This window comes from Papio anubis, chromosome 5 (assembly GCF_008728515.1).
Source record: "Papio anubis isolate 15944 chromosome 5, Panubis1.0, whole genome shotgun sequence".
Classification (NCBI taxonomy): Eukaryota; Metazoa; Chordata; class Mammalia; order Primates; family Cercopithecidae; genus Papio; species Papio anubis.
Window position 1 is genome coordinate 55,255,925 of NC_044980.1, and position 23,824 is coordinate 55,279,748.

Sequence of the window (23,824 nt, forward strand, 5' to 3'; positions counted from 1 at the left end):
TTTCTAAACAATGCCTGTCAAACAACCCTTCCTTCCAGTTAGGCTATCTTTCTTAGTTAAGTGTGCTGATTCAATCATATTATATGTCATCCTTCCTCATCTCAGGTATGATTTTGCTAAAAGCTAAAATATTCTAGCCAGGCACAGTGGCTCACGCCTATAATCTCAGCACTTTGAGAGGCTGAGATGGGATGATCACTTGAGGCCAGGAATTTGAGACTAGCCTGGGCAACATAGTGAGAACCCATTTCTACAAAAAACAAAAAATTTTTTTTAATTAGCTGCCATGGTGGCACACGCCAGTAGTCCTAGCTATTCAGGAGGCTGAAGAGGAGAACTGTTTGAGCCCAGGAGTTTGAGGTTACAGTGAGCCATGATGGCACCAGCCTGGGCAACACAGCCAGACTCTCTCTCTCTTTTTTTTTTTTTAAAGGATATTATAATATTGCTCTCTTTTTTACTATATTTGTCACTGGACACACTTATATCCAAGCCCTCTAATGAGGTAAAACTGCTTCTATCAGTTTATCTGTCCTATATCCAACCATTTCAAGTTACCACTAGTCTTTGGGAGGCAAAAAACATCTTTTATATTGAGTAAGTATTTACTGACCATGTACAATATACAAGAACTGTGCTAGATCCCGGAAATACAAAGACATACCAGGCCTCTTCCTTTGAAGAGCTTATGCACTATGAGGAGAAACCCATAAACAAATAAGTGACAAATGAAAGGCAATGCAAGAAATATCTGCAAGGGCCACAGGAGGGGAACTATAAGCCACTCAATATGACTGCAGCACAGGTTATGAGGGGAATGACTTGGTAGAAGTAAAGCTAGAAAGATCAACAGAGATGAGGTCTCAGAAGGCCCTGACTGCCAGATGAAGGAGACTGGGTTTATTCTCAAAGGCAGTGGATGTGCATGGACAGGAAAGGAGGGCAGAAGACAGAGCTTTTCTAGACCAAGTGCTGATCCTAGACATACTCGGGAATGCTGTTGATTACATCATTATCATCTATGTAGACCTGTTTTCAATTCCACATCATCAAATCATGGAAAGAAAAAAGGTTTACGATCATATTTTAATATATTCTTTCATTTACTCAACAAATATTTATGAAGCCTCACCTGTATTCCAGGAACTGTGTTAGGAGGGGACATATAGTGAGGAATAAAGCAAAATCCCTGTGTGATCTCATGGAGCTTGTGTTCCAGAAGATGAAAAGCAAAAAGATATAAAAACACAAGGTCAGGCGGAAAGATGCTATGGAGAAAAATACATTGGAGAGAAGCTGGGGAGTGAGGGAATGTGCTCAAAAAAACACTTCTATCATTTTCAGGAAGGCCCTCTCTAAGGAGGTAACATGTGAGCAGAGATCCAAAGGAAATGACAGCAAGCCAGGGAAATAGTGCAGAGACAAACTTTCAAGGTGGAGGAAATGGCAACTACAAAGATTATAACGTGAGAGCATGCTGGGAATGTGTAAGGTACAGGAATGGGGCCAGCGTCAAGAGACAGTGAGTGTAAGAAAAACACAAGTCAGAAATCAGGTTAGAGAGGCAGCCAAGGGGCGGATTGTGCAGAACTTTGTAGGCTACAAGGGGAAAGCAGGGAAAAAGGAAGACACACAGCATGCTGATGGTCTGAATGGGGATGTAGCAGTTGAACTCGTAATAACTAGTTAAATTCTCTTTCTCCATAAAGCCATCTAGTTTTTCCGTAAAGCCTTCTATCTCATTGTCCCACAAATCCCTTCTTTTCCCAAATTAAAAATCCCTTTGCAAAGGCAGATTTCACCTTATCCTTACTACACTGTATCTACATTGCTTTATGAATGAGACTACAAGCTAACTGAAAGCATAATACATTTATTTTGGCAAGCCACATTTCCTAGTATAATACAAGGCAAACAGATAAACACTCAAATACATAGTTATCAATAGACTACATATTATAGTATATTATATTATATTATTAGTCAGTATTACATGGCTACTAAATGATAATTTTTGAAGTTATGCAACAATATTAGTACAATATTTTTTAAAAATAATAAAAGTATGATGATTATAAAGCCTTTATGAAAAATAATTTGTTAAAAAAGAAATATATTTTAAAATTAAGAGTACATCAGGGCTGTAAAATAATCAGAATTTTATAAAAAGAAATTTAAAAATTTCTTTGTGAGGATGATATTAAGCAAATATGTAAAATTATATCCATTGTATCTTTTCAAAAAATTATTACTAAATTTTAAACAACCAGTTCCTTGCCAAACTTAGAGTAGATAATAATTTCAGACTTTGTGAAAATTAAGTGAGGCTAGGCATGGTGGCTCACGCCTATAGTCTCAGCATTCTGGGAGGCCAAGACAGGAGGATCACCTGAGGAGACCAGGCACTTAAGACCAGCCTGGACAACATAGCAAAATCCTATCCCTACAAAAAACTTAAAAAAATTAGATAGGCATAGTGGTGCATGCTTGTGGGCCTAGCTACTTAGAAAACTGAGGCAGGAGGATCACTTGAACCTGTGAGTTTGAGCCTGCAGTGAGCTATGATTGCACCACTGCACTCCAGCCTGGGCAAAAGAGCAATACCCTGGGAAAGGAAAAGGAAAGGGAAAAGGAGAAAGAAACAAGAAGCAAACAAGAAATCAAGGAAGAAGGCATAGGTAAATCCATCTCAGGAATTTATCTACACAAACCTACATACAGGGTGATGAGCGACTATCCTTGACTCATAAACATCCCAATAACTCAACCTTCCTGTGAGACCAGGGTCTCCCTTTTCCTCCCTCCTGTCACTGATCCTAGCTGGGACTCCTCTACAATTCCTTCCAACTGTCAACCTTCCTATTTCCTGTGAAAACAGAATCCTATGCTACTATCTCTTCCTCCTTTAAACCCATAATCATTCCCCAAGATCATCCTCCTGCTTCTGGTAGTGGAGGAGCCACTATCAGTATCTTTAATGGAAGGAAGTCTCTGCTGCACAATATTGGATAATGTGGAGGGAGAGGGAGTTGCTTACTCCCAAAGCTAAAAGAGCAGCATGAAAGGATGAGGTCCTGTCACCTGCAGCTGGAACATGGAATACAGTTTACCAGACTGGGGAGAAAACCCACTGTAAGGACTGGTTAGGTCTATAACACTACTAGAGTTGAACCACAGTTGAGCTATATAATGAATTAAGTAGGACTCTGTAAGTTGATCTTGTAATTTAGCCATCTTTTATAGCAATGTTCTGAGTAGTGGGGAGGGAGGAGAAGAGCAGAACACTTGTTCCAAGTTATCTGCTTGGAAAGGCTTGGGACAAAACCTATCATTTTGACATAATTTATGAGATAAAATTGAAAACTTAATTCATTTCTCCCTCCAAAGAGGTATAAAATTGGTATGCTCAATTTCCTTTACCTGCTTACTTTTTTCAAAGTATACATTACTACCACCTAATATACTACAGAATTTACTTATCATGTTATCTACCATTGTTTCCCCTCTGCCCCACTGGAATTTAAGCTCCACAGGGTAGAGATTCTTAACACTTTTGTTTGTTGATATGCCTCCCATAGCTAGAAAAATACCTGGTACATCATAGGTACCAATATATTTCTGTGTAAAGAATGAATGAATGAATGAATGAATGAATACTTGAATACATGAATGAAGAATAAGAATGACCCATCTCTTATTGGGATTGTAGCCAGAATATCTGGATTAAATCCCAGCTCCCACCGATTGTGGACAAGTCAACCTCCATAAATCAGAAAATGTTATCAATAGTCATAAAACCAAATCAATGGACTACACCGGGTATCCATGGGCTACATAGAGGAGTCAAGTGAACCGAAAGTTTCAATGGCATCAGTCATAGCTACTACTACCTTAAAGCATTAAAACTAACATCAGGAGGAAGACACAACATGAATCACATACAACTTTAGCTAGATTTTCTTTAAAATCTGGTGAAGAAACGTATTGTGACCTAATAGATAAGATTAAATTTGGCTCTGGGCCCCACAACAACAGCAGGTAAAATTCCACAATGTCCCAACACAAGCATATTATTGAATAATAAATCATTTAATTATGCCCTCCTAAACCCTAAATGCCTAAACACTTATAGAACCACATTACATAGTATGGAAGAAGATATAAACTTACATAAACATCATCCACATTTTATGTTTTTGTAAAATTCACTATGTGTAATTCAGAAAGCCTCTGTCACAGTTATTACTCTGTGAGTCACTGGAAGATTTTCAGACTTGCATTTTTATTACATACAAAAAGATATGTCTCGTTCTCTGGTGTTAGAAGGTCCTAAACAACTCAAACTTTTTCGATTTTTCAGCTGAAAGTTTGTAGATGTCTTTGTTAGCTTCAATGAGAGAACTATCTTTGCAGTTGCCATTTGATAGTTGGCTCCTTGTTAAAGATTACAGAAGTCTTTATTAGAGTCACCTATTAATATACAGGTATAACCTTGTTTTATTGCACTTCCCTTTTTTTTTTTTTTTTTTTACAATTCATTCAACAAGGCTTTTATTGAGCCTTTGATATATATTAGTGAACAAGATAGATGTGACTTTTATACCATAGGGGTGAAGAGGGAAAGCTCCCCCCTTCACTCTCTGAAGGTTCACTGAAAACAAATTGACAAAAGACAGATTAATAGGAGAAATTATTCTAACATGCATAGCATGGGACAACAGCAAGAGAATGATCACTCAACAACCCAGTAGGGTCCAAATGCCCATACACCCCCTACCACAGAGGAAGAGGAGACAGGAGGCACAAGAGCAATGAATTTCAGGGGGAATGAATAGACCCAATGACCAGATGATGTATTGTCAATAATTCCCTTTGGGAATTGAATGGGACCTGAGAACAAACAATGGTTTATGACAAAGTTTGTCTGGGAAAATTAGTGAGGAAACTTCTTTTTATATTTCTCTAGCAGGGACAGTTTGGGCCTGTTTAGAAGAAAGTAGGTGTGATGGGAGAGTGGTAATAAACATCTATCAGCTTTCTAACAATCAGTCCTAACAAAATGCCAATATCATCAATGTCACAGTGACAACACTGAACTTTACCAAGGTGTCAATAAAGACTCTCAACACCAATGATACTTTCGACACCATTTAAGATGAAGTCTGGCAGCCTCTGTAATTAATAAGTAGTATATAAGCAAATGCTTTAAATGCTTCCTTAACTGTTTGAAAGGTAAGTTACTAACTCTTAAGATCCATTCAGCACTTGTAAAAACTAAAAGTGGTCTAAATGCATGACTTGGCAGTTTCTGCAGCTTCTAGAGTCCAAGGCAGACTCTCTTAATTAGCAGAAGGAAGAAAACTGTTGCCTCATTATCAGTGCCAGCCATTATCCCTGATCAGGGAATGGTCAAACAAATGGTCCTCATCACCTCCTGATGGAATTGTCCTGAGTGCACTCCTGGAAAAGTGTACAGCCGGGCTGCCATTCCTGGAGCCTTTCACAGGGCAGAAGGTCTATACTATGGCTGGCGAATGAGACCAGCAGGGCCAGGCTAGGAGCTCAGTGAGCTTCCACTTCTCCCCTTCCCTTGAACTCCTGACTGCTCCTGAGGAATGTGGCCCTCACCCAGAGGCAAGAGAGCAGGCTGTGTAAACTCCTTTGTTTCCCTGCCTTCACTCTAGAGCAGTCAAGCCACCAGGGATTCAAGCTCTAAGGTCCACATAGTGCAAAGTAAATGTGTACTATTATGGCCCGCTTTTTGAATGTAAATCTTGTGCTGCCACACTTGGGGCTTGCTATTGATGCCAACAGTAACTTGCCTTGTATCATTGCACTGGGGGTCTGCAAACAATACCCTAAAATACTGACACTTGGCATTTGATCTGGTGAACTAAAGAAGCACCTCCAGGTCTCCCTCTGACCTGCCTGGTCTCTAGTCTTTCTGATCCTTTTTCCTGAAGCACTGAGAGAGACTCTTTCTGGAATTTCCCAATCTGACTAAGGACATTTCTTTCCAAAAGAAATGTTTGCAGATACTATATTTTTTACAAATTGAAGTTTTGTGGCAACCCTGTGTTAAGCAAGGCTATCACCGCCATTTTTCCAACAACATGTGCTCACACCATGTCTCTGTAGCACATTTTGGTAATTCAGAATATTTCCATTTTTTATTATTATTTTATCTATCATTATGACCTACGATCAATAAGTACTGTAAGTGTTTGGGGGAACCACACAACATGCCCATAAGACTGTGAACTTAATCAGCCAATGAGTGTGTTCTGACTGCTCCATCAATAGGTGGTTCCCCCGTCTCTCTCCCTCTCTTTGGGCCTATCTATTCTCTCGACACAACAACATTGAAATTGGGCCAATTAATAACCCTACAATGGCCTCTAAGTGTTCAAGTGAAAGAAAAGTCATACATCTTTCACTTTAAATCAAAGAAATGATTGACGTTAGTAAGGGTGACAGGTTAAAAGCTGAGAGAAGTCACAAGCTAGGTCTCCGGTGCCAAACAGCTAGCCAAGTTATGAATGCAAAGAAAAGTTCTTGAAAGAGACTAAAGTGTCACTCCAGTGAGCACACAAATGATAAGGCAGTGAAACAGTGTGTTGCTGATAGGGAGAAAGTTTGAATGGTCTAGATAGAAGATCCAACCAATAACAACATTTCTTTAAGCCCCACCCTCATCTAGAGCAAAGTCCTAACTCTTCAATTCTATGAAGGCTGAGAGAAGTGAGGAAACCATAGAAGCAAAGTTAGAATCTAGCAGAGGCTAGTTTATGAGGTTTGAGGAAAGAGGCTGTCTTCATAACATAAAAGTGCAAGGTGAAGCAGCAAGTGTTAATGTAGAAGCTGCAGCAAGTTATCTAGAAAATCTAGCTAAGATCATGATGAAAGTGGCTACATTAAACAACAGATTTCCAATGTAGACAAAACAGCCTTTAATGGGAAAAGATGCCATCTAGGACATTTGTAACTGGAAGGGAGAAGTCAATATTTGGCTTCAAAGCTTGAAAGGACAAGCTGGCTCTCTTGTTAGGTGCTAATACAGCTGGTGACTTGAAGTTGAAGCCACTGCTCGTTTACCATTCCAAAAAGGCTAGGACCCTTAAGAATGATGCTACAACTGGCTGGGTGTGGTGGCTTATGCCTGTAATCCCAGCACTTTGGGAGGCTGAGGTGAGCAGATCACCTGAGGTCAGGAGCTCAAGTCCAGACTGGCCAACATGGTGAAACCTTGTCTCTACTAAAAATACAAAAATTAGCCAGGCATGGTGGCATATGCCTGTCGTCCCAGCTATTTGGGAGGCTGAGGCAGGAGAATTGCTTGAGCCCAGGAAGTGGAGGTTGCAATGAGCCAAGATTGCGCCACTGCACTCCAGCTTGGGCGACAGCACGGGACTCTACCTAAAAAAAACAAAAACAAAAAAAAACAAAAAAAAAAAAAACAGAATTATGCTACATCTATTCTACCTGCACTCTAGAAATGACAACATGTGGTTTAGTGAAGATTTTAAGCCCACTGTTGAGATCTGCTTAAAAAAAAAAAAAAAAAAAAAAATCACCAGTAATTTCTTTCAAAATATTACTGTTCACTGACAATGCACCTAGTCACCCAAAAAGCTCTGATAAAGAAGTACAAGGAAATTAACATTGTTTCCATGCCTGCTACCACAAGATCCATTCTGTAGCTCATAGATCAAGGAGTAATTTCAACTTTCAAGTCTTATTATTTATACATTTCATAAAGCAATAGCTGCCATAGACAGTGATTCCTCTGATGGGTCTGAGCAAAGTACACTGAAAATCTTCTGGAAAGAATTTACTATTCCAGATGTCATTAAGAACATTCATGATTCATGGGAGGTCAAAATATCAACATTAACAGAAGTTTGGAATAAGTAATACCAATACTCCTGGATGATTTTGGGGGGTTTAAGTCTCAGTGAAAAAAGTGACTGCAGATATAGTGGAAATAAGAGAACTAGAATTAGAAGTGGAGCCTCAAGATGGGGCTGAATTGCTGCAATCTTATGATAAAACTTGAAATGATGAGGAGTTACTTCTTAAGAATGAGCCAAGAAAGTGGTTTCTTGAGATGGAATGTACTCCTGGTGATGATGTGAACTTTGTTGAAATGACAACAAAGGATTAAGAATATTACATAAACTTAGTTAATAAAGCAACCACAGGGTTTGCAAGGACTGATTCCAATTTTGAAAGAAGTTCTACTGTGGGTAAAATCCTATGAAATGACCACTACAGGCTACAGAGAAATATTTTGTAAAAGGAATATTAATCAGTGCAGCAAACTTCATTGTCTTATTTTAAGAAATTGCCAATCACCGAATCTTCAGCAGCCACCACCCTGATCAGTTAGCAGCCACCAACATCAAGGCAAGACCCTCCAACAGTGAAAAGACTATGACTCGCTGAGGGCTCAGATGATCATTAGCATTTTTTGTAATAAATTATTTTTAAGTAATACACCACACTGTTTATTTAGACATAATACTGTTGCACACTTAATGGCCTACAGTATAGTATAAACACATCATTTACGTGCACTAGGAAACCAAAAAATTGGTGTAACTCACTTTATTGCAATATTCACTTTATTATGGTGGTCTGGAACCAAACCTGCAATATCTTCAAGGTATGCCTGTATAATGTACAAGGCCACTGTCGTAAAATCCAGGTGAAAAGTTGTTCTGTTTTTTAAATTATATTTCCCACTGAGAAACCCCTGTGGTAAAGATTTTCCCAAGTTCAGTAAGTATTTAGAATTTTGAACATCTGCTCTGGTCTAGGAATATGCAAAGGCCTATTGGACAAGTTGGCATAGCAATTAAGATTATCTGGAAACTGAAATACCTGCGTTCCTATACAAGCTTTGCAACCTAAGTAGCTATCTGACCTAGAAGCCCTAACTTTGACTTTTGTAAGATGGAGAAAATAATTAAGAGTTGTAAAATTAAACGAGGTAGTATATTACAGTGGTGAAAGCAGTGTGACACACACAGTAAATACTAATAAGTTAGTTATTATCAGTATTCTTAAAGTTATACTAATAAAAGCACTATTTTGAATTTTTCACTTCTAGGAAAAACCATTGCATTTAATAACTTGTCACCTGCTAATTGATAAAGTAAGTTCATGGCTGAACACAAGATTTCAAAGACAAACCACAATTGCTGACCTGTATTTACTTCTTACTCCAATCCAATTAATTCAAATAGATAGTTTACTGGGAAAAACACAAAAGGAGTTATGCAATGTTTATAAATGGCAAAGATTAGGAGTAGGGATTCAATCTACAAGATAACAAGATTTGCTCTAAAGCTGTATTAATTAAGCCATATAATATACCACAAGAATAGACAAAAGATGAATGGGATAAAGCAGAAAGCCTAGAAACAGGTCTAAGTATGTACAAGAGAGAACTTGACATATGACAGAACCGACATTACAAATCACTGAGAAAAGTATACTATATTCAAAGCACAGTGTTGGAACAATTTCATAACCACATGTAAGAAAAAAATTAAATGACAATTTCTTACCTTATTAAAAAACAGGAAATTCTGTTTCCAATCATAGTGGAATAACAAGAACCAAATAACCCTCCCGCCAAAAACAACAGAAAACTGGACAAATTTTATGAAACAGCTGTTTCTGAGTGAAGGTCAACAGTACAGGACCATAATCCCTGAGAAAGGTAACAAGACAAATGAGCACTACAATCATCCTCAGACTCTGCCTAGAAGGGCCTTGCAAGCCATGGATCAGAGACAGGAATCTCAAGCATGGAGTTCTGGCTGAGTGGAAGAGACAAAGAATGGAGTTCTGCGAGGCTGAATCAGCTGGATGTTCTGAAGCAGAGTTCCAAATGGAGGGGCTATGCACAAAAATGGCTCCATAAATGTGCATAAGAATCCCCTTGAAACTTTGAGGAATACTGAAATATATATACATGTATAAAGTGAAACTCAATGAAGTCACACAAAAAATTGCCAGTGAGCTATGAGCTAAACAATTCCCAGAGCCCTCATAATAAAAGAACCCTGCTGACAGCTGAGGGCATTCAGTAGAAAGCCCAGAAAGAGTGTGCTTCAGTAGGGAGATTACATTTTCCCTTCAGTAAAGGTTAATGTAGTTCTGTCCTAACAATAGCTTTAAAAATAAGATAGAAATGGGCAAGCAGAAACACAAGTAAATTAGCTGACTAACAGAACAAGCCCAATATTCTTAAAAGGAAGACAATAAAATCTAGACAATCGGCAATGAAGAATTCAGTGTTCAATATCAAAATTACTATTCATGCCAAGAAGCAGAAAAATGTGACCAATATACAAGAGAAAAATCAATAGAATATCAATTAAAACAGACCCAGAAACAATAGAGATAAAAAAAATTAGCAGAAAAGGTTATCAAAAAGGTTTTCTAACTATGTTCATGTGTGTAAAACAAATGGAAGATATGAAATAGAACCAAATGGAATTTCTTGAGATGAAAAATGCTGTCTCAAATGAAAACATTAACTAGATGAGAACCAAAGCAGATTAAACACAGCAAGAAAAAAAATCAAAAAACTTGAATACATAGTAATATAAATTACTTGAAATAGAAGCAAAGAGAAAAAAAAGTAGAAAAATATAAATAGAGCTACAGCCACTTGTGGGAAATTTTCAAGTGATCTAACATATATGTAATTAGAAAAGGGGAAGGAGGCACAGAAAAAATATTTGAAGAAATAATGGCCAAAAAATTTCCAAATTTAATGAAACTTACAAATCAGTTAATCAAAGACATCCAGTAAATCAAAGCACAATAAACAAAGAAAACTATGAGGATTTTACAATTAAATTCCTAAAAAAAAAAAAAAAAATCAGTGATACAGAACATCTCAAATACAGTCAGAAATTAACACACATGAACAGAGGAACAAAAATTAAAATGACAACAGACTTTTCAGCAAAAACTATTCAAGCCAGGAGACAAGATACTGACATCTTTAAAGTGCTGAACGAAGAAAAACTATCAATTTAGAATTCTATAGCCACTGAAAGTATCTTTCAAACTTTAGTCAAAACAGTTCCTCCCCACCACTTTCCACCAGAAACAAATGAACAGAAAAAGCTGAGAGAATTTGTTGCTGAGATCTGTACTACAAAAAATGTTAAAGGTTGTTTTTCAAGCAGAAGAAAGTAGTACCAAATGGAAACCTGGACCTATACAAAGCAATGAAGAGTACAAGAAAAGACTAATATGTGGGTAGATAAAACTTGTTTCTCATTTCTTGATTTCTTTGAAAGAATTTGTCTGTTTAAAGAAAAAATAATAACATATAGCACAGTTTATAACATAAGTAGGAGTAAAATGTATGACAACAATAACACAAAGAGCAGGAGGAAAACACTAAAGAATGTTGTTGTAGGGGAGTAACATTATACATAAAATGGTATAATATTTATAGGTAGGCTAAGATTTCTTGAGACACAAAAAGCATAAATCATAAAAAGTGGACTTTATCAAAACTAAAAATTTCTGCTTTCCAAAGGACATTGTTAAGAAAATGAAAAAAAAAATCTGGGTGAAAACATTCATAATAAATATATCTAACAAAAGATGTACATGCAGAATACACAAATAATTCTATGACTCAACAATACAACAAACCAATTTTAAAAATGGGCAGAAAATTTGAATAAACACTTCACAAAAGAAAATCTATGAACGACCTATGAGCAAATGAAAACATGCCTATGTTACCAGTCATCAGAAAAAGGCAAATTTACAAAGCCATACCACTAAACACCCACTTGGGTAGCAAAAATTTAAAAGACTAACAATGCCAAGTATTAATAAGGACGTAGAGCTACTGAAACTCTCATACATTGCTGATGGAAATGTAAAATGGCACGACTACTTTAGAAAAAAGTACTTCATATAAATGTAAACATAAGTTCACCATGTAACCCAGAAATTCAACTCCTATTTATCCAAAAGAAATAAAGATATACATATATATTCATATAAAAACTGATACATGGATGTTCACGGGAGCTTCATTCATAAAAGCCCAAAACTGGAAAGAATCCACATGTCCCTAAACAGGTGAATAGACAAATTGTGATATATCCAGGCAACAGACTATTTAGCAATAAAACTACTGCTGGTATATGCAACAAACTACTGATACGTGCCCCACATGAAAAAAAATCTCAAAACCATCATGTTGAGCAGAAAAATCCAGATACAAAGTACACACTATATAATTCCACTTGTATGAAGCTCTTAAAAAAGAAAACCTAACTAAACAGAAAGTTTCTATTTCTGGTTGTCTGGTGCCAGTGATGGGGTAGAGGGCTGACCAAGAGACAGCACAAGAAAACCTTTAGGGTTGATGGAAATGGTCTGTATATTAATTGCACAAGTACATATTTATTAAAACTAACTGAATTGTACTTAAGATTAGTGTATTTCATTGTATATTAATTATACATCAATAAAGTTAATTTTAAAGATAAACTAAATGAATTAAGAGAAATTAGAAACCTAACATTAAAAAAACTAAAATATGGGAAGTACACAATCTCTTTGTCACTGAATGATACAGATTTTTTTAAAAACACACAAACTAATTTGACTTAAACATAAAAGTTCTTCATATTTTCATTAAAATCAAAAGATAAGCCACAGACTAGGAAGTATTTTTGAGGCTAAGGTGCAAAAGATTTTATCCAGAATATATTTTTAGAAAGACAAAAAAAGAAACTCCCCTCCCCACCAAAAAAAATGGGTAATGGATAGAAAAAGCATTTCACTCAAGAAAAAACCCTTATGACCTATAAACAGCAATAAGATTCCTTTTCACACCCATCAGACTAGAAAAATTTTAAAGCCTGATGAAACCAAGGATTGGTAAGTAAATGCTTATAGGAATATACTACTAATAGTATATTAGTGTGTAAATTGCTGCACCCACTCTGGAAAGCAATTTGCTAGACCTAGGAAGGAAGTAAATACCAAACAATCTAACAATTCTGCTTCTAGATATAAACACACTGATATCACTGCAACAATGCAAATCAGAGTGATGGACACACAGATGTCTTATGTTACTGTTTTGCCAATGTAATCACAATCCTTCCCACAAATAGTACATTTGATGGAAGTTCGAAAATCAAATTGCAGGGTCACTTTTTAGTGTTGTTTGAGAATTTTGTTCTCTTTCCACGAGCAATACCCCAAAACAATAATTCCACGAAAAAAAAGCAAGTACAAGATGAGCCTGAAGTATCCAAACACAAAAAATATGGCTGGACATGATAAGCCTGTAATTCCAGTAATTTGGGAGGCCAAGGCAAGAGAATTGCTTGAAGCCAGGAATACAAGACTAGCTTGGACAACATGGCAAGACCCTTCTCTACAAAAAATTTAAAAATTAGCTGGGTATAGTAGCAAGTGCCTGTTGTTCCAGCTACTCAGGAAATTGAGGCAGGAGGATCACTTATGCCTTAAGAGTTTGAGGAAGCAGTGGGATATGATGGCACCACTGCATTCCAGCTTGGGCAATAAAGTGAGACTCTGTTTCTAAGGGGAAAAAAAATAGTAATAATAATAAATGAAAGTGGTCCAAGAATGACAGGCAAGTGGCAAATGGACACAGAGGCCAGCTTGATGGGCCTCCTGCTGGCTGATTCTGAGACAGTTTGAGCATCAGGCAATGGACTATTACCCAGTGAATAAAATACAAAGTCAGGAGTCCATACTGCTAAGTAAATTGAAAGTTTAATGTGGGAAAAGTTACCTAAACATTTTTCAAAGCTACCACCCCATAAAATACTATTAATTACAAAAAGAAAAACTGTAACTATATAGTGGAAAAACCTGACAGATACCACCTTATCAAGTGATCAAAGTGCACGTCACCAGTAATAGGCCAAATCAAGGTTGTGCACTACCTGATGGGATGTAATAAGAAGAACATAGTATTGTGTCTGTTATAACCTTCAAGAAATGCACGGTGTGAATCTAATCATGAGGAAATATCAGACAAATCAAAATAGAGGAACTTTGGGATGACTAGCAAACTTGAATGAGATGTAATAGTAATTAATCAGTGTTACTTTTCAGATTTGTATGCTTATATTTTGGTCCTGTAGGAGAGTGACCTAGTTTGCAGGAAGAACACACAGAAGTATTTATAGGTGATAGAACATTTGACTAGCAATTTACTTTCAAATGGTTCAGGAAAAAAAAAAGTTATTTGGACTGTACTATAGCCATTCTTATAAACTGGAGATTGTTAGAAAATTTAAAAATTTGTTTAAAAGAGAAATGGTGAAAGGTCTGAGGGAATGCAAGGTCACACGCGGGCTAAAAACAGTGTTATGAATAGTCTAAGGATGTCAATGATATTGTTATGGTTTCCATCATTGCCACAAATAACTGAAGGATATAAAATAAAAGTGTGACACCTGGGAGATATTGTCACTCTTCTAAGCTTCTCTCGTGCTATACACACACAAGAGCTACATGCTGCTTTTAAAATGCAATATATTTTTGTAGTCTTCATTATGCTTCTCTTCTCATGAGATATTCATTGCGAGATTTCAATTTCTCTAAACCAGTTTGAAGGCCATGATTTAACCCTTTTAAAATCTGCATAACAAAAACACATTTTAAAATAGGGTGTTAAGATAGGGCAATTATGGACAAATAAACTGTGACTCTTCAGCTTTAAGGGGGCCTACTTCAAAAACAGTGGAGCCAGAGGGGCTGCTGACTTGTCACGGAAGAGAAGCAATTTGGGTTTGTGAAAGACAGTAGACTCATGGAAATAGTCAACAGGCAGATGACGACAGCACAGCTGGAATTTAGGGGACAGGTCAACATTTGAAATATATACTTGAGAATCATTAATGTATTCATTCAACAAAGGTTTGAAAAGAGCATAAAATGTTCTAGGACTGTGCTGAGATCTGAGAATCCCAAAACGGTGAGATAAAGACAAAGATCTTGTTATCAAGAAGCTCAGTCTGGTGAAGACGATGAACGTAAGCCATCACAAAGCAATGTGGAAGACAACAGTAGAGATGTGTCAAGGGGATATCATGGAAGCACCAAGGAGACTGACAGGTAATCGATAATGATCTTTCCCAGGAAGATTAAAATATAATAGCCATAAGAGGAAGTTACTTTTTAAAGTCTGTATTGAAGTAAGTATATGAATACTTAATACAATGTCACAGAAACACACAGAAGTCATTCAATAACTATTTCCTCAAAATGAGATGAACTAAGACAGTCCATGAAAAAAGGCTGTTAACATTTGTGTGTGTGTGTGTGTGTGTGTGTGTGTGTGTGTGTATAAAACAGATGTAGGGTCATTGTTTTGCCATTAATTGGGTCTGAGGTTTTAAGCATTCCTGTATGATCACCCAAGAGATTACTTATTGATATATCTTAATCAGTTAAGTCCTTTGTACCAGTGATACTTAGTCACAAATTGCAGCTATGTTGTACTTTCAGTTTTCAAGTCTTATAGGAACCATTCTCTGCTATGCCTCTGTGGTCCACGGTATCAAGGGAATTTACACCTTTATGAATCTTTCCTCCCTTTCTCTTTCACTCCTATAAAAGAGGGCAACAGAAGCCTGAAGTTGTTTGTTTAAACTCTACCAAATCTTTCTGAGCATGGTTCTAAAAGCAGCACCATGCGTTTCCCCATCTGAGCCTTGATTTTATCTTTTCTGACTGTAGAGCAGTCATGCTCATAGTTAATAAATGAACAACTCAACTTTTAAAAATCACTTTAATTTCTGTGAGTTTTAGGGTGTTTTTGTTGTTTTACACTTTCTTTTCTAGTTTCTATGTCTTCCTCCAATCATTTTTTATTTGTTTTGTTTAAGAGATAGGGTCTTGCTTTATTGCCTGGGCTGGGCTCAAGGGATCCTCCTGCTTCACCCTTCCAAGGAGCTGGAACTACAAGTGTGTGCCCCAACACCCTGCTAATCCATTCAGTTTTGTAAAGTTTGTTTATATTTGTTTATGTTTCTAAGCCCCTGCTTAATCTCTTCTCTTTTTTTTTAACTTACCATATAAGATACGAATTTATTAATATTTAGATGTAATATATTTATTAAATAATGTTGTATTTCCCTTTCAATTGGATATGAGTTTTATCCAAATTTGAAATGTTAGGTTTTTTAAAGTTATTATTAGCAGGCCAGGCACGGTGGCTCACACCTGTAATCCCCGCACTTTGGGCGGTCAAGGCGGGTGGATTACCTGAGGTTAGGAGTTCGAGACCAGCCGGGCCAACACGGCAAAACCCCATCTCTACTAAAAATACAAAACTTAGCCAGGCATAGTGGCACATGCCTGTAATTCCAGCTACTCAGGAGGCAGAGGCAGGAGAATCACTTGAACCTGGGAAGCAGAGATTGTAGTGAGCCAAGATCATGTCACTGCACTCCAGCCTGGGTGACAGAGCGAGACTCCATCTCAAAAATCAATCAATACATAAATAAACAAACAAACAAAGTTATTATGAGAAAAGTTATGATGAATAAGCCACCCCTGCAGCTAGTATTTCATGCACATACATGACTTTTTACTCAAATTAATATTTGAGTAAAATGAGTCAAGGGCATCCCAAGTTTAAAATCTCAAAAGTAGATGAAAAGTCCTCAAATAACATGTGTTACTTTTTTGTTCCACTTTGATTTATAATTAACATACTACAAAAGTGTACCCATTTTAAATGTAGAGCTCAGTGAGTTTTGACAAATGCATACCCCCATGTAAACAGCACAGCAATGAAAATATAAAACTCTTCCCATCCCCCTAAAGAATCTACTGGTGCTCTTTGGCAGTAAGGCCTCTCGATCCCCTAGATCAAAGCAACCTCTGACCTGCTTTCTGCCTCCATAGATTCCTCTTTCCTAGAATTTCATGTAAATAGAACCAAAATGGCTTTTATCACTCAGCATATTTTTGAGATTCATTTATATTGTTGTATGTATCCATAGTTTATTTTTATTGCTGGGTAATATTTCATTGGATGCATACACTACAAAATGTTTTTCCATTCACTTGCTGATAGACATGTAGATTGTTTCCAATGTTTTGATATTATGAATAAAGCTGCTATGAGCACCACACAGTTTGTGTGAACACACGTGTTCTTATCTCTTAGATAAATACCTAGGAATGAAATTAAGGTATATGTGTGTTTAACTTAGTTAGAAACAATGAACCCATTTTCCAAAGTGGCTGTGTCATTTCACAGTCCAATCAGCAATGTCTGAGGGCTCCAGGAGCCCTACATTTCACCAAAAATTTATGACAGTGTCTTTGGCTTTAGCCATTTTAGTGTGTACATGGTAGTATCTCATTGTGGTTTTAATCTGCATTTCCTGTATGATTAATGATGTTAATAATCTTTTCATGTGCTTATGAGTATTTCATATATACTCCTGTTGTATCCAATTTTTATTTTTTATTGCATTGTCTTATTATTGAAGCGTTCTCTACATATCCTATTTATGAGTATTTTGTGAGTTATGTAATGGGAATTTTCTTGTCTTTTCATTTTCTTAACAGTATATTTCAAAGAGCAGAAATTTCCAATTTTGATGAAGTCTATTTGATATAATTTTTATTTTATGGTTTATGTTTTCTGGGAACCAAGATATCTTTGTCTATGCAAAATTGCAAGAATTTTTTTCCTATACTTTCTTCTACAAGGTTTTTAGATTTATCTATTATGTTTGAATCTATGATCTATTCCAAAGTAAAATTCAAGTACATACAGCATACAGTATAAAGGTTCACTTTTTCCATAATAGATATCCAGTTGCTCCAACACTACCCTGAAAAGGTTACCCTTTCCCTTGGCTTCTTTGCTGAAAATCAATTGACTACAGATATGTGAATCTACTCCTGGACCCTCTATTCCATTCCATAGGCTTGAATATCTATCCTTATGCCAACATCACACTAAATATCAATATACTTTACAGGAAGACTTTACAATAAGATACCAATATCACACTTGATAGTAAGATTTTATAGTAAGTCTTAAAAACAGGTAATATAAGTTCTCTAATTTTTTCTCCTTTTTTCCACATTGTTTTGGCTATTCAGATTATTTGTATTTCCAAATAAATTTTACAAAATGCTTGAAAACTCTACAAAAAAAGTCCTTGGATTTTTACCAAGCTAAATAATCCATGGATCAATTTTGGAAGAATTGACATCTTATCAATATTGCATATCTTTCAGTCCATGAACATAGTGTGTCTCCCCAGTTATGTAAGTCATCTTTAGTTCCTCTCAACAACATTTAATAGTTTTCATTGTCAGGTCTTGCATACACCTTGTTTATTCCTACTTGTAATTCATCCCGGAGTATTCCATGTTTTTGTGGTGTTATTGGAAACAGATTATTAGGTTGGGTTTTTTGGGGTTTTGTTTTAGTTTTCCAATTGATTTTTGTACAGTGGTCTTACCTGCTTCCTTGTTAAGTTTAATTATTAATTCATACGTGCTTTTTGGGGGCAGATTTCTTGGGATTTTTGATATCAGCAAATGTAGTTTTAGTTCTTCTTTCCAATCTTAAATCACTTATTTCATTTTCATGCCTTTAAGGCATGAAAGCACTGCTGACCTCTCATGAAATGTTACATAGAAGTAGTGAGCTTTGTATTTTTCTGACCATAGGGGAAAGCATTCAGTCTACCACCACTAAGAAAAATGTTATCCATAATTTTCTCATAGGTAGCCTTGATAAGGCTGAGGAAGTTTTCTTCTATTCTGATTTATTTAGCATTTTTATCCTGAATGGGTGTTGAATATTGTCACATACATTTTCTGCAATCATTGAGATGGTCACATGAGTTTTCTTCCTTCATACTATCAATATGATGAATTATATTGATTGATTTTAGATGTTAAACCAGTCTTACCTCGCTGGGATAAACCCTACTTGGCCATGACGTATTATTGTCCTTTTTATCTACTGCTGAATTCAATTTGCAAATTTAATGTATTTTTGCATTTGGTTTTACCAGGGACATCATGCACTACATTATTTCTGTGTAATGTATTTGTTGGTCTTATTACCCATGTGAATACCGGCCTCATAAAATGATTCAGGAAATATTTCCTCATCTTCTATTTTCTGAAAGGACTTTCGTACAAATGTCATTATTTATTCCTAAGTGTTGGGTAAAATTGATCAGTAAGCCACCTAGACCTGGAGTTCTAGCTTAATTCTAGCATAGTCAGAAAACTTAGTCCAATTTCAAACACTTTAAATTTACTGAGCTTTGCTTAATTACGTGTCACCCTTGACATACATATTCTTTTATTATTATTATTATACTTTAAGCTCTGGGGTATATGTACAGAACGTACAGGTTTGTAACATAGGTATACATGTGCCATAGTGGTTTGTTGCACCCATCAACCCGTTGTCTACATTAGGTATTTCTCCTAATGCTATCCCTCCCCCATCCCCTACCCCCAGACAGGCCCCAGTGTGTGATGTTCCCCTCCTTGTGTCCATGTGTTCCCATTGTTCAACTGCCACTTATGAGTGAGAACATGTGGTGTTTGGTTTTCTGTCCTTGTGATAGTTTGCTGAGAATGATTTCCAGTTTCATTCATGTCCCTGCAAAGGACATGAACTCATCCTTTTTTATGGCTGCATAGTATTCCCAGGAGTATATACGCCACATTTTCTTCATCTAGTCTATCATTGATGAGCATGTGGATTGGTTCCAAGTCTTTGTTATTGTGAACAGTGCCGCAATAAACATACATGTGCATGTGTCTTTATAGTAGCATGATTTATAATCCTTTGGTTATATACCCAGTAATGGGATTGCTGGGTCAAATGGTATTTCCAGTTCTAGATCTCTGAGGAATCGCCACACTGTCTTCCACAATGGTTGAGCTAATTTACACTTCCACCAACAGTGTAAAAGCATTCCTATTTTTCCACATCCTCTCCAGCATTTGTTGTTTCCTGACTTTTTAATGATCACCACTCTAACTGGTGTGAGATTCTATTGGTTGGAAGCAAGTAACAGGTCCCACATATACTCAAGAGTACAAGGTAGCAGGAAAATTGGGGGCCATCTTAGATTCTGTGAATCCATAAGTATTTTCAAATATTCTATTTTATCTCCATCATTGGTTGATAAGCTATACATCTGTTTAAACAACCACACCAAGATATAATGAAATTCCTAAAAATCAATAATAAAATCCTAACAGCAGTCATAGGGGACAAAAAAAGATACATTCTACCCTCTTCCTCCTTCAGGAACTCCAATTACATGTATATTAGACTGCTAAATATTTCCTATAGGTCATTGAGGCTGCATTTTTTGTTGGTTTTTGTTTTGTTTTGTTGTGGGAGGTTTGTTTTGTTCTTTTTACTCTCTGTGCTTTGTTTAGACTAGCTTTTATTGTATGTATTCAAGCTCACTGATCTTTAACTTCTAGAGTGTCTAATCTACCCCAATCCTATCCAGCAAAGTTTTCATTTGAGATACTATATTCTTTTTAACTACTAAAGTCAAATTTAGTTATTTTTCTTTGCTTGATCTTTTTTATGGGATTATCTTTTTTAAAGTATATGAGTCCAGTGATTTTTTTATATAGTCACTAAGTTATACTCATCACTATTATCTAATTCTGGAACATTTTGTCACCTTCCCATTTTCTCCTCCCCACAACCCCTGGAAACCACTTATCTCTGTCTCTATAGATTTGCCTATTCTGGACATTTCATAAAAATGGAATCTTTTACTTAGAATAATATTTTCAAGATTCATCCAAGTTGTTATAGCATGTAACAACATTGCATTCCTTTTCATGGCTGAATAACATTTCATTGTATGGATATACTACATTTTACTCCTTCATCATTTGATGGACATTTCAGTTGTTTCCACTTTTTGGCTCTTCTGAGTAATGCTGCTACGAACATTTGTGTACAAGTTGTTGTGTGGACATATGTTCTCAATTCTCTTGGGTATACACCTAGAAGTAAAATTTCTATATCACATATTAACTGTATGCTTAACTTTTTGAGGAACTGCCAAACTGTTTTTACCAAATGGCTGTGCCATTTTATATTCCCACCAGTAATGTACAAGAGTTCCAATTTATCCACATCCTCATTAACACTTATCCAAATTAAGAAATACATTTTAGACTGCAACAATACATATACACGTGTTTAATTAAAACAAAAAAGTTTATGAAAATACCTACTCTTGTTACATACAATGCACTCTGATATTTTGTATACTATTCTATTTTTTCTTTTTTTAATGTTATTCTACAATACAGATTTCATATCCAACATAAAGTTTCAAAAACAATGGTTTAGGGACTACTGAGTTTGAACTGACATTCTTGTATAACATCCAGAAATACACAGAAGTCAGAAAGATATTCTCATCTTGAGTTCAGGAGATCTAGAATAAAGATACAGAACTGAAAGTCCTCAGCACATGAGTGATCTATGAGGTAGGTATGTGATCAAAGAGATATATGGGAAAAGGGCTAAGGTTGTGGGTATCTATAATACTTGTGAAGTCCTTCTTTACATACAGTTCTAAGGATGTTAATTATTTTTCAATTCATGCAAACGTCAAAGCAGTATTCCACTTTTAGTTTTGCATCGAATCTTGGAGTGCTACATTTTGTTTTCCATGATTCAAATTCATGTAGAAATGCTTAGATTCTAAAAACTAGTTTAATCTGAGCTCTTTGTTCCTTAACTTCTTTCCCATTGCTGGATGATTACCTAATCTTTTTTATTTCATCACTAAGAGATTACTGACAAAAGTATAGAAAAAAATGGTTACAAGATAACTTAGCTTTTAAATACACAAGAACTACAAATAAATTCAAGAGATATCTTCATCAAATACTTTGAAACCCTTCAAGATCATAAACTATTACTGATTTTTAAAAAGCTTCTTTTTTTTAAGGTTCTGGTTTAAGAAGTTCTGAAGGACATTAGCATTCAAGTTTTCCCCAAAGAGATTCAATTTTTGTAACTGTTTTATTATTTGGGTTCATTTCATTTTGCTAAACATAAGCTCAGAATAACTTTTTCACCTTCATCATTTCTACAATCTCAACATCATCATCAAAATGCTGATTCTTCCTTCTTTTGAGAAAATGACAAGGGCCTCTGTTGCCCCAAAGGTAACTTGTTTCTTGCATTTTCAAATGATATAATAATGCTTTCTCTAACTACAGATTGTTAAGATCTCTCACAAGTAGTTTCACATAAAAACCTTCCTATCATTTGAGAGATTATGGCTGGATATCAATATATGATTATTCCATCTTAACTAATGCATTATGCCAATTTTTAATATTTTTCAAAATAAAAAAAAGATAGGAGGAAAGTATTACCCAATACTTTAACTTTCATGTTTTCACACCTGTAAGTATGACAGGTATCACCGCCACTTAATGAGAAAACTGGGTCCAGAAAGGCAGTGATTTGTCAAAGTAGGTACAATCAGGTCAACAGACCAAAGAACTTAGTGATATTTTCATTGGTGAAACAAGAATAAATAATAAAAAGAGCATAAACAATCCAACCAAATAAATTGTGCAATCTGTGAGACTTTTTCAATCAGGGAAACAATCATTTAGCTGGCTTGTAGTGGAATAGGTGAATAAATAATTTAACACTCCAGGAAACCCAGCTGTTCCTATGATACACACAAATGCAATCAAAATTAATGGAAATGTATAATATTCTACATTATTAGTGGTTAAGTACAGAATTATTCAGAATTGTTAGGTGCTTTGGGTGTTACCTACCTTCATCACCCTCTTTCCCAATATCTAAAAGTTACATCGGATTTCTATTTTCAGATCATTAGAAACACAAATTTTTCATCTTTGCAAAGTAGGCCTGATCATTTCACTAACATGTATAACATCAAGAGCAAGCTATTCCTTTTGGGAGCTCTGAAAAGAAATGAAATACGAAGGCTTTTGAGAGGGCCTAGAGTTCCTCGAAAGGCCAATGGGACCATTGTTTGTTCAGCCAGAGAAGAAACTCAGAAGAGTTCATTGCAGTTTTTGACCAACCAAAGGAATAAAAAAAAAGTCACAGTTTCATTTTCGCTAAGAACAGGTATAAAAAACAAAAGGTTTATACTTAGCCAGGATTCAGACTACACATCAATCAGTAAAAAGTCTTGCCTAAAGAAAGACACAGCAAGAGGAACTATTTCTCCAGAGATTTTCAAAGAAAAGGAAATAGGCACCATTGGGAATTGTTTAAAATTAGATACAGATTCATCCATGCACATGATGATGTGCTTTCCTGCATAGTCTCAAACTGCTATAGCATTTCTATGGTTTTTTTTGCTCTTATGCTTAGAAAGTCCTTTACACACCTAAACACCAGCCAAATATCAACTGTATTTTATATACAGATATAAATATGTATTTATTTGCAGTATTAACATTTCATTTTCTAATTCAGTTGGAATTTATCCTGCTGAAATGGTGGGAGAAAGGTCTTAAACTTCTTTCCCAAAAGTTCTATGGATTATCCTAGTGATCACTGATACAAATAGCTTGTGTAGGTTTCCTTATGACGCGACTGAGGGGGTGCCATGGCAGCTTTGGGATGACTTGGGGCCCTGTCCTGGGAAAAAAACAGCTCCCGTCCCTGGCCCTGACTGTTGAGGAGGGAGCTTCTGTACAGCTTCTCCGGGGAGTTTTTCTTACATTGTCCACCATGTTACTGCAA

General features: G+C 36.0%; 1 protein-coding gene across 2 annotated transcripts in view; it reads right to left on the minus strand.

Moving 5' to 3' along the window:
* Positions 1–23,824, minus strand: part of DEPDC1B (DEP domain containing 1B) — a 115,328-nt gene that overhangs the window by 16,572 nt on the left and 74,932 nt on the right. The window lies entirely within an intron of this gene.